The sequence below is a fragment of the Octopus bimaculoides genome, chromosome 11, assembly GCF_046866305.1.
Source record: "Octopus bimaculoides isolate indiv1 chromosome 11, ASM4686630v1, whole genome shotgun sequence".
NCBI lineage: Eukaryota > Metazoa > Mollusca > Cephalopoda > Octopoda > Octopodidae > Octopus > Octopus bimaculoides.
This window is the reverse complement of record NC_142938.1, coordinates 75,066,021-75,078,621: the sequence shown is the minus strand read 5'-3', so window position 1 is coordinate 75,078,621 and position 12,601 is coordinate 75,066,021. Positions and strand designations below refer to the sequence as shown.

The following is a 12,601-nucleotide window of genomic DNA, read 5'->3' as shown; positions in this document are numbered from 1 at the left end:
TAACTGGGTACTTTTTGGTAATCTCACCCCCATTAAAAAATTGCCATTAAAAAATTGGGTTACCTCCCCACTAAAAAATCGAGTTAATGTGGTGACAAGAGATTGGATTAAAAGAATTAGATCCTTTTGATTCAATACTTCAACACATTGTTCATGTGGTCAGGAAGCAAACTTCTTACCACACAGCCATGCCTGCATCCATAACATCTTGCATGTCTGTGTTTTTGCATAATGGATAATAAAAGTGCAACAAGTTGCGTTCTTTTGCAACAAAGATGTAAAACTTGGCACCTGATAAATAAACTGGAAATTGGAATCAACAAAATAAGTACCAGACTGATGTAAATACTAGGGCCCATATGTTTAACAAAATCCTTAGAAGGCCGTTCACCATATATAAGGCACCGCCTTCAGTTCAAAGAGTGAAACCAATAAATGATCAAGATAATGAAATGGAATACTGTTTCTTTCATTTTAAAAAAAACAGCACCGATTATTTTTAAAATAACTAAAATTATTCAGGGCTTACATCAATCAGGGTTGACCATATATCTGAGACATCAATGCACAGACCTTAGCAAGAATCTGAGGGTGACTGGCAGATGTACATGCATGCAAATCTTCCCTTTCTATGCCACTGATATTTAACCCAAGGGAAAGGCTGCTGATGTGGGCCTATGTAGCGCGGCATCACTGTCAACTCAAGAGTTGCAGCCAGACTACAATGAGCCTGAACAAATTCAACAAGTCACACTGTCTGATCCTGCAGTGGTTCCATCAATTCACAGACTTGGATGGGCAACATTTTATTGATTCTGGAAAAAAAAAATGGAATTTGAACTCCAGAGTGCAGAGACCTGAAACAAATACCATGTGGTATTGTAGCCAACACTGTAATGACTCTGACAATCCGCTGCCTAAAAATCCACACTCCTGAAATGGATTCTAATGACTTACGATTAGTATAAATTTAAAACATTTGCTTTTCACATACTTCTTTCTACTTTCTTCCACAAGTCTTGAAATTTTGGTGGGGCAGGGCTAGTTGATTACAGTGACCCCAATATTCAACATGAAAGAAGGGTTTAGGGTTTGTCAGAGGAGGGTGTGGAGTGGCCATGACCCTTTTCAGGGTCCTCTGTTACCTGTAGGAATAAAGGAGGAAGTTATTCTCAGACCCAAGAAATAGCCCAAATGCTTACAAGGGCCAGGTGGTGTTATTAAACCAAGTGATGGATTGAGTTTTCCACATGATAACAGAAATGGTGTCTTCAACAGGTTTCCATGCTGTCCTTGTCTACCAACTTTCATCTTTAAAACTTCAGAGGTTGACTTGAGGCTGAACCATCATACAGTGGATTGAACCCAAGATACTGTAGTTATAACAGCAATATTCTTTTAACCACACAGCCATGCCTGCACTCATGAAAATGAAGGAACCATGAAATTGACTTTAATGTTCCATACCAAACTACACCATATTTGGTGAATGGTAAATAAGGCAGCAAACTGGCAGAATCCTTTCTGTGCCAGACGAAATGTTTAACAGTATTTCTTTTGGCTTTCTGTTCTGCATTCAAATTCTACCAAGGTCGACTTTACCTTTCATTCTTTCAGGGTTCACTAAATAAGTACCAGTTGCACGCTGGGGATGATGTAATCGACTAACCACTCCCCCAAAATTCCAGGCCTTGTGTAGAAAGGATCATATTAGTATTTTTTGTTTTGAACCCCTTTTCCACATTGTTTTTTGCGATGGTCTTATTCATGCCAGGAACCAAGCAGGTATTTCTATTGGACCCATACAATAATGCACCAGCTCCAGAATTTGATCCTCAAAAGAGGAGAGGTTGGTAAAAAAAAAAAAAGGCCAAACTCCCTATCTTCAGTTTGGTCGAGGTGCCCATCCTTACCTATGGTCATGAATTTTGGGTAATGACCAAAAGACTAAGATAAACAAAACAGAGGTTTCTCCTAAGTATCTCTGGAATATTATTACTTGACAGGATCGGAGTGGTTGGCGTTGGGAAGGGCATTCAGCAGTAAAAATTCTGCCAAATCAGATTGGAGCCTGGTGTAGCCATCTGGTTCACCAGTCCTCAGTCAAATCGTCCAACCCATGCTAGCATGGAAAGCAGACATTAAACAATGATGATGATGATGCACAGCTCGTAGATCAGGAAGTCTTTCCAGGTTGAGCCACAAGAGATCACAGCTCTGGTACTTTGACAGATCACAGCTCTGGTACTTTGAGAGATCACAGCTCCGGTATTGGACATGTGATTAGAAACTCGCAGGGAAGGATCACAATATAGATTCTTCAAAGTGAGCCAAACTGGCTTGTGACCTAAGGGTACACCAAGAGCAGAATGGTTGAATAATATCCATTACCTCAGTTGGTCGTGATGGAGAATCCAGCAGGAAAGCGTAATGATGGTCGCTTTTGAAGACTCTACCACTAAAACTTTCCCAGAAACAACAAGCAGAAAAGATGGATGAATAGATATTAATATTTTACTGGTTTGAATAGGCAGGAGTGAAATAACAATCTTAGATCACGGTGATAACATAGAGGATTGATTTATAGCTCAAACAATAAAAATTATAAATAACCCAAATTTTGCAATTTAATTTACCATACATTTTGGAGAAAAACTAAATCAACATCTACTGCCCACTGACCTTCAATAAATGACATTTGAGTAAGAAAAAATATAATAATATATTAGCTTATATTTGGGAACAGTTTTTACATACCACAACTACAACAAGGAACTCATTTTGCTCAAGAATTCTATGGCTTTATTAGTTCAAGATCCTTCAGAAATAAAATGATAGTTTAATAATATATATGCATGAATACATACATACATAAAATATATATATATTCTTTTATTCTTTTACTTGTTTTAGTCATTTGCTTGCAGCCATGCTGGAGCACTCCCTTTAGTCAAACAAATCAACCCCGGGACTTATTCTTTGTAAGCCTAGTACTTATTCTACTGGTGTCTTTTACCAAACCGCTAAGTTACGGGGATGTAAACACACCAACATCGGTTGTCAAGCAATGGTGGGGGAACAAACACAGATATATGCATCTATATATATATATATATATATATATATATATATATATATATATACTACAGGCTTCTTTCAGTTTCCGTCAACTAAATCCACACACAAGGCTTTGGTCGGCCTGAGACTATAGTAGAAGACATTTGCCCAAGGTGCCATGCAGTGGGATTGAACGCGGTACCATGTGGTTGGGAAGCAAGCTTCTTACCACACAGCCACACAGAGAAAGAAAGATTTTGCTTAGGCATAACAGTCCTAATAACTTGGTGCTAGAACCCAATGTCCTTATGATTCAGAATAACATGTTAGTCAAGTACAGAGTACAGAAAGTGATATGAAATTAAATAAATGACAAAGAAACCAAGAATTACATAATCAACTACATTAGCTTACAGCTGTTTCTGCTGTAAGATGCAATGCATCCAGAGCATTTACATGTTTAAATGCATTCCCAGATAAACTTGTATTTCATTTTTGAAGCTCTGAGGAAGCCATAAGATGATGCAGAAACATTAGCTCTAAGTACACTGCATCTCATAAAAGAAACAGCTGTAAGCTTAGTTAAGTTTATTATGCAATTCCTGTTCCTTTGGCATTTATTTAATTTCACAAAATTGATAGCTCGAGAATGCGGTATATCTGTTATTTGATCCAAACATCTGTTGAATTGAATCATTCCCTCTATAAACGTCTATTTATTCCTTCAACTACCAAAAGAGAAAAAAGTCTTTAAAACAGAAATGAATTGCAAGTATATTGCCTTTTCTTATGACCTTCAAGGCTAAAAATTTCAGGCTTTATCAAGTATTTTCCAAGACCAATGACATATTAGAGGCGCATTTTAGTCAATCCTACCAATAGGTTTCACACTGGATGTTAAAACCAGATGTCAGCTAACAGCACTGTAATACTGAGCGCTCTTCAGAGATGACAGGTATGGAATATAAATATATCTTTCATCTTTTATTCGTTTCAGTGATTAGACTATAGCTATGCTGGGGCACCACCTTGAAGAATTTTAGTCAAACAAATCGATCCCAGTACTTACTTTTCGTTTAAGCCTGACATAATGGGTTTCTTTCATTTTCTGTCTCCCAAATCTACACACGAAGCTTTGATCGGCCCGAGGTTATAGTAGAAGACACTTGCCCAAAGTGCCATGCAGTGGAACCCTGTGTTAGCATGTATCAGAATATATGCATACAGATACTTACATAGATGTACATAGATACATACATTCATATACACACGAATTTATATATGTATATGTACGTTTCGTATACATTTGTGTATATGCGTGCATATATATACTCATATATACACACATGCATAAATACAAACACACATACATACGCATAAACATGCATACACATACACAGAAGAGTCTTGATAACAAAAATACGATACAAAAACTAAATTAGAACCATTTTAAAAGTCCTTAATCATGTATACATCCATTGTATGCCCAAACACAGGTTTTGGTAAACTGGTGTATATATATTAATAACATACATAAAAAACAATAATCATTTTATAATAGCAATAATAATAATAATAATAATAATAATAATAATAATAATCTAGAAAACGTTTCATATGTTGCCTGCCTTGTTTAATTCTGATTTACAAAGCAACCCAGTTGCATAACAATTTGGACTAAAATTTCAGCTCCTATTAATTTACCTGGAATGCTTATTGTTTATTTTGAATTCAAGAAATAGCTAGCTTGATTTGATATGCATTTAATGCATATTACAGTCCCACTGCGATATTTATGGAATCTTTATTACAATTACAATATATATACATATATTGTGTGTGTATATATGTAACTATATGTGTATGTGTATATATACATATATGTATGTGTGTGAGTGTGTAAAAATATAGACGTCTATGTTTGTATGGGTAGACATGTGTGCGTATAGATTGATTGATTGATAGATAGATAGATAGATAGATAGATGCATGCATACATACAGTCACACACGTACATACATATATAAATATATACACACACACGTACGCATACATATAGAGATATATATATGTGTATCTATATACATATATATCTATATATAAATATACATATATACATATATATTCATATGTATACACACACACACACACACACACACACATATATATATATATATAGAAATATATATATATATATATATATATATATATATATATATATATATATATATATATATATACACACACACACATGTATGTATATATATCTATCTTTAAGTATAAACCAGATCCAAAACGATAAAATCAATTGAAGGTCGATGAATAGGGAAAAGTTAAAATAGCTCAAATGCCTAAAATATAAGTGACTGTTGCAGTTAGTTTCTTTCTCTGTAAGAATAATAATGATAATCAGCTCGTGTTATTATGGAAACAGCTATAAAATATAATAGTATTGTAGTATATGTTAAACCATATGCCCAATATGTGTAGTACTTTCTCAAAAGCGAACTGAACGAAAGAACGAATTAATGAATTTCGCCCGTCACGAAGCTACTTTCATATTTAACTAGTTTGGCTTGTTTGAACAAGACACACACATAGAGAGAGAGAAACAGAATGAATAGAGGCTATTATTGCAAGGAGGAGGAGAAAAAATAACGTAATCAGATCTGTATCTAACAATTTATCGATAAACTGTTCACTAAATAGGACCATTCCTACAAAGATAATGTATGAAAAACTTATCAAGCTTGAATGAATGATAAAGTCTCCCCGAAACGGAAGAGAATATAGGTTAACGAGGAAATTGTTCTTTTACAAGATATTCCTTGGGAAAAAAATAAGAAAAGAAAAGCTAAAATGGACAGACAATTATTATTTTTATTATCAGTATTATTCTTATCTACCGTCTTATTGGGATATCAGTATGATAATTAGTTATATCCATCCCGTTTTATCCAGGATGTGTGCCAAGCTAAGATGTTGGGAAGCAGTAGTTTGCAATTGATCTCCGATGTAGTGCTTAGCTTTATTATTCGCTACAGTAATGATATTAAGTGAAAAAGAAGAAAAAATAACTACTGAACGTTGGGAATTTTCAATAAAAAATTGTAATTGTCACTCGTAATTCCTCGTTCAGTGAAAATAAAGAGAGAAGAATGAGAAGGAAGAAGTAATTTTTTTATTATTATTTTGTACTACTAAATATTATGTTGTAACGTTACCAGCCTATCTTAGTACACTTTACTACGATCATACATATATTAAGATATGTCTTAAACAAAGCAACACAGTCTTATCGCCTCTGATACAACTAATAAACCTTACACAGAAGAAATATAATCATAACATGTTTGTTGTAGTAAAAAAAAAAAGTTCGATTTTTGAGTACATATATTTATTGTATCCTGTCTCCTCAGAAAATACATTTTTGTTGTTGGTTTTATCTGTGTGTCTGTCGAATTTTCATCTTAAGGGTTTAACCACTGACTCACCACCATTTCAAAGATGGAAGGGGCTGCCAAGTAAAACGCGAACTATATGTTATGTCCGTGCAAGCATGCATACATACATACATATGTATATACACAAAAGCATATGAATATATATATATATATATATATATATATATATATATATATATATATATGCTTTTATGTACACACGTCTATGTATAGATGTTTTAGACGTATTTATATACGAGGGAAAGCTGAAAAGTTCCTGGCTTTGGGTAAAAGAAAATACAAGAGGATCTGTTAATTATGATTTTATTCAACATATTCCCCCTCTCAGATTCACACACTTATTGCAGCGATCTTTCAGTTTTTTCTAAGCCCTGGAAAAGACCTCGGAAGGTTAGGCATCCAACTAGGCCTTTCACGACACCCTCAAAGCCAGGGACTTTTCAGCACTCCCTCGTATATATTATGACACATACGCCTGAATTACATATGTATATATATGAGATACACATACATACGTAATTTTTTTTTCTTTTACATAGAGAGAGGAAGGGAGCAAGAGAGAGAGAGAGAGAGATCTGATATAACTCTTTTCCTGGCAAAACAGCTAAAAAAAAATCTGTTACTGAAGAGCATTTAATAAATCCTACTGCCAAACAAACAGCGACGGTAATATTGTGAGTGAGGAGCAACTAATACTATCTGTAATAATAGTGCTTTACGTCTTTAATGTATACATACACATAATATTGTTTGAAATTGAAAATACAAAACTACACTGCTGAATATGACGATGAAGAAGAGGAGGAGGAAAAGCAAGGTAATCTATGTACAGTAAGGGGAGACAAGTGAGAAAGAGGTCGCTTCTGTTCGTGCTTATATTTCTCTTCCTCTTTCTTTCTTTCTCACTCGAATAAGCAGAAATGCCACCGGCGAAACAATCAGAAGAGAAGCATGTTGTAAATTTGAGCTCTTTGACATCAAAATATCGGTAAAGAAGAGAGCTGAAAGGAGAACCATAAAACAAATAAGCTAACAAACGGACCCCCTTCCTCCCCTACGTGGTCATTTGAACTTCTAGAGATAGCAGCCGAATAACCTTAAAAGGAACGGCATATTGGGAAAATGTTGTTTGGAAGGATACAGTGTGTGTAGGAAAAAAAAAGACGGGATGTTCACGGCTGGAATACTTTTAATCATCAACCTGTGACCCATCCCACCCCCTCTACGAGGTCATTTGAACTGCTAGAGATAGCAGCCAAATTGCCTTCGAATCAGTCTACTGTATTGAAAATATAAGGAAGAATACATTGGAAAATGTTTGAGAGTAGACTATGTGTAGAATAGAAAGACGAGATGTTCACGACCCATCAGTCAAGGTTGTCCTGGAGCCAAACAACAACAAAGATTAGAAACTTATTCGTTGTTAATCACAATAAATTTCATAAGTATGTACGTGTGAGAGAGAGAGAGTGTGTGTGAGTGTGAGTGTGACAGAACAAAAATGGTCTTCAAATGTAAATTGTCAGGGGAAGAGAGAGCAGAAGATGAATGAGTAAAACACATCATTGTCAATGAGAAACAAAAACGAGTGGTTTGACAATCTATGCTAGAGTGAAATCAGACAATAGATTGATAAAAACACATACACACATAGGCACACACAATGCGAAGAGGAACTATCAAATCGTATTGATAAAAATAAAATCAAAATTTATTCATGTCAACCGTTCACGTTGATGCAAACATGCTTTGAATTAATTTCGAGAATAGCATTACTTCTGCAAGTTAGATTTGTCAGCGACCACCCAACCAGCACTGAGCATCCGGAGTACAACCAGGCAATCAAACATACTTTCAGTAATTAAATTGTGATTTATTTTTCAAACATACGAGGATAAACCGACGACATAATTTCTACGTTGTTGTATGACGTGCTAAATAAAACAGCTAAACATCCCTTGAATTATACGCTACCTTAAATTTAAGGGGGAAAAGGCTGTGTTAGATAATATAATTGTACATGACATGACTTTAAAAACAAAATGGTTATGAGTGGAACGTCTTAGGACACAGGTCTGTTCTATTAGTGTTGACCTGTAGCTAAACGATAGTGAACATCCAGGAAATAACTATATAATGGCACATACTGTAAACAGCCAAATCTGCAACTATATAAATAAGATATTCAGTGAACATCTAGATAAACCATATCAGACATTCATTCAACATCTAGTGAACAACCATACAATCAGACTGAACATCCAGATAACTGAGAACCACTCAATTAGACGTACGGTGAACAACTGGTTAATAAAAATAGAATCAGATATTTCGTGAACATCTCGATAACAATCAGCCATTTAGTGACCATCTAGATATAACCATAGAATGAGACAATTAGTGAACATCCAGATATAATCATACGAGACTTTTCGTGAACATCTGAATGACAACCATGCACTCAAATATTCGACAAATTAAACGTAGAATCAAGTAATTGGTAGGCATGGAAATGAGAGGCATACAATTAGACATTCAAAGAACGTCACAATAACAATCATATTTTCAAACATAGAGTAACAATATGACAACCATACAATCAGACAAGCGGTGAACATATAACAAGCATACAATTAGACAAGCGGTGAACATACATATAACAAATACACAATCAGATGTAAAGTGAACATTCATATAACAACCATACAAATTTATGGTGAACTTAAATATAACAAGCATACAAATAGATATTTATTGAACATCTAGATAACAATCGTACGATTATACATACAGTGAACATACATATAACAACCATCTGATCAGACATTCAATGAACATACATATGACAACCATACCATCAGACAAACGGTGAACGTACATATAACAACCATACGATCAGACACACAGTGATCACACATGTCAACCATCATACATTTAGTGAACAGACAGGTGACAACCATACCATCAGACGAACGATGAACATAGATATAACAATACGGTCAGACATAATGAACATGCATGTCAACCATCAGACATTTAGTGAACAGACAGATGGAAACCATACCATCAGACAAATGGTGAACACACGTATAACAAGCATGCCATCAGATATACAGCGAACACGCATGTAACAACCATACACTTAGACACTCAACGAACATCCAGATAGCAATTACCTATTAGACATTCAGTGAACAACCAGATAATCAGACATTCAGTGAACATAGAGATAACCATGCAATACAGACATACAGTGAACATGCGTATCACAACTATACAATAAGCTATTCGATAAACAGCTAGAACGACCATGCAAATATTACGTGCTTAGCTAATCATATAATCAAACACAATTGAACCTTCGAATTCAGTTAACTGCATGTGTATGCATATATAAAATATGTATTCACACACACATACATACATATATCCTCACACACACACACCTTGCTATAATGTGCTAAGTATTTAATACGGCATGTAACCAATGACTTAGAGCTCAATACATTATATCACACTCCAATATCTACATCTTTCTAAAATGCTTTGTGTAGTATAGACACACGCACACACCTAGATCAGTTGTAGAATAATAAGGCTGTAATGTATACAGAGCAAAATTTATCATGAAAATTAGACACGGAAAACAACACATTAATACAAGTAATATTTAAATTACTTCGTTCCCAATCATTCTTCAATCGAAGTGATTTGAATATTGTGTTGTTACCCTTGTTCTTTTTACGTATCTGTCTGTCTATCTATCTATCTATGGATAGATATGACACACGACTTTATATATTGAATATATCCAAATATACATATCAAATGGTAATATGTTTTCTTGGAATGAGCAGTAATTTGTTTTAAAAAAAGAAAAAGAAATTGAAAATAATTATAATAAATAAATAACGTATTGAGGATATTTAGTTGTTTGAAGAAAAACAGTGACAAAACTGATGAAAGGGGGGAAAAACAGGAAAAAGGAGAAGAGAGAGAGAGCAGTATAATTATAAATGGAATTAATGGGACATATCGATAAAATGAGGGTAGGTGATGGGGATGGTGTTTCTGGGATGAATTATTGAGTAATTAAGTAGAATTATTATTATATTGAGTTGAATTGTTTATAGTGGGACTGGACAAAGGACTGTATATATTTCGACAACAGATTTAATGTATATAAATATATATGTATAAGAGAAGTGAGGAGCAAGAGTTGTAATATTCCATGTCGGAATAGACGTTATGGCGACGGTGCTTGATATTGTAATTATACACTTAACACATTGATATTCACTGGAAAGAAGAATTATACAGTAAAATATTATGTTACATGCAAGTTTTACGTTGCTTCGGGATATTTTTTTTTGTTGTTTTTTTTTTGTTTTTTTTTCGTCTTACGCTAATTGTGTTTTTGTTCTGTTTTATCCGATTTGAAAAGTTAACAATAAGGTAAAAATGAAGCCGGTCGGCAGCAGCCTGTATGTGGTCACTAGACCTGACCCGCTAGAAATAACAGCTAGCAGCCACAGTCTTCTTTCATACAACTCTTATCTTCTCAGAGAGAGCATATGTAGTTGCACTTTAGCCCAAGATCAGCCCTGGTCGAACAGACGTATAATTAAAGGCGTTTTAGACATGACCATCCGATATTTTTAAGGAATACGTGAGGCTACATTATCTAATGTGTCAGTTCAATTAGAAAGTAAGACAATGAAATAATAAGGTGTGTGGTTTGAGAGAGAGAGAGAGAGAGAGATAGAGATTTTACTGCTATTTTCTAGCTAGGTGATCAAGTAAGAGAGTCCTTTCCTCGTTGTCTCGTGGGATAAAGCTAGTCATAGATAAAAATGTGGTAAAACGATATGGTCATAGCAAGATCACCTTTGATAAGAGATAGGCATGTTCTTTCAGAGTTGACATGAGTTAAAAACCACAACATATATGCAGCTCTTCCACTCTCTCTCTCTCGCTCTCTATATATATATATACACACACGCATTATACATCATCATATTTTTGTTATTACATTAGCATCTTCATCAGTTGATGGCCCTCTAACATTACACATGCTACAAGACAAGTGCTAGGATTTTAGGCATAATGTCGAAATATGTAACATTTAACAAATTGGTTGCAGTTTTACGAAGAATACACAATCTATGAATATTGTTGAAGTCGACTTCAAATGTGTCTGTCTTTTTTTTATTATTTTATGAACGAGACTTTAATATACATTACTGACGGTTGCTGGCATGGACGGACAAAAGGAAATCATAAATGCATGCGTATATATCTTTATACATATGTATATATCTTTATACATATATATACATTCATAAACACATAGAAAGAGAGAGAAATACGCATACATAGAAAGAGATAGATAGATAGATAGATAGACAAGTAGATAGATAGAAAGATAGATAGATAGATAGACAGGTAGATAGATAGATAGACAGGTAGATAGATAGACAGACAGATAGTAAAGTGCTTGCATACATAAATACCTACATACGTATGTACATATACACATACAGAAAGAAAGACATACATGCACGCAAAGACGTTTTTGATTATAAAAACAAGCACCATTAACTGAAAGAACTCAATACGTGTATGGAACTGAATACATATATACATATATTTTTTATGTTTATATGTGTGTGTACAGACATGCATTTATACATACATGTATATATATACATACATACACATATATGCATGTATATGTATACATACATATATACACATAGTAATCCACACGCGATATTTTTTGTTATTATTTTGCGCGTGTATAGTGATGATGATGATGATGTTGATGATGATGATGACGACGACGACGACAACAATGATGATGACAACGATGACGGAAGTAGTAATAGTAGTAGTAGTAGTAGTAGTAGTAGTAATGACAACGGTAGTGGTGAATGGCATGATGGTGATGTTGATGCGAGTGATAGAAGCGTGTGGTGATGATGATGATGAAGACGACGATGATGATGATGAAGACGACGACGACGATGATGGTGATGGTGGTGGTGGTGGTGGTTTTCATATTGGTAGTAGTAGTAGTG

At 34.5% G+C, this 12,601-nt stretch overlaps 1 protein-coding gene across 25 annotated transcripts in view; it reads right to left on the bottom strand.

Annotated features, from left to right (window-relative positions):
- Nucleotides 1-12,601, bottom strand: part of LOC106875082 (serine/threonine-protein kinase BRSK2) — a 316,142-nt gene that overhangs the window by 302,655 nt on the left and 886 nt on the right. The gene's annotated exons all lie outside the window — the stretch shown is intronic.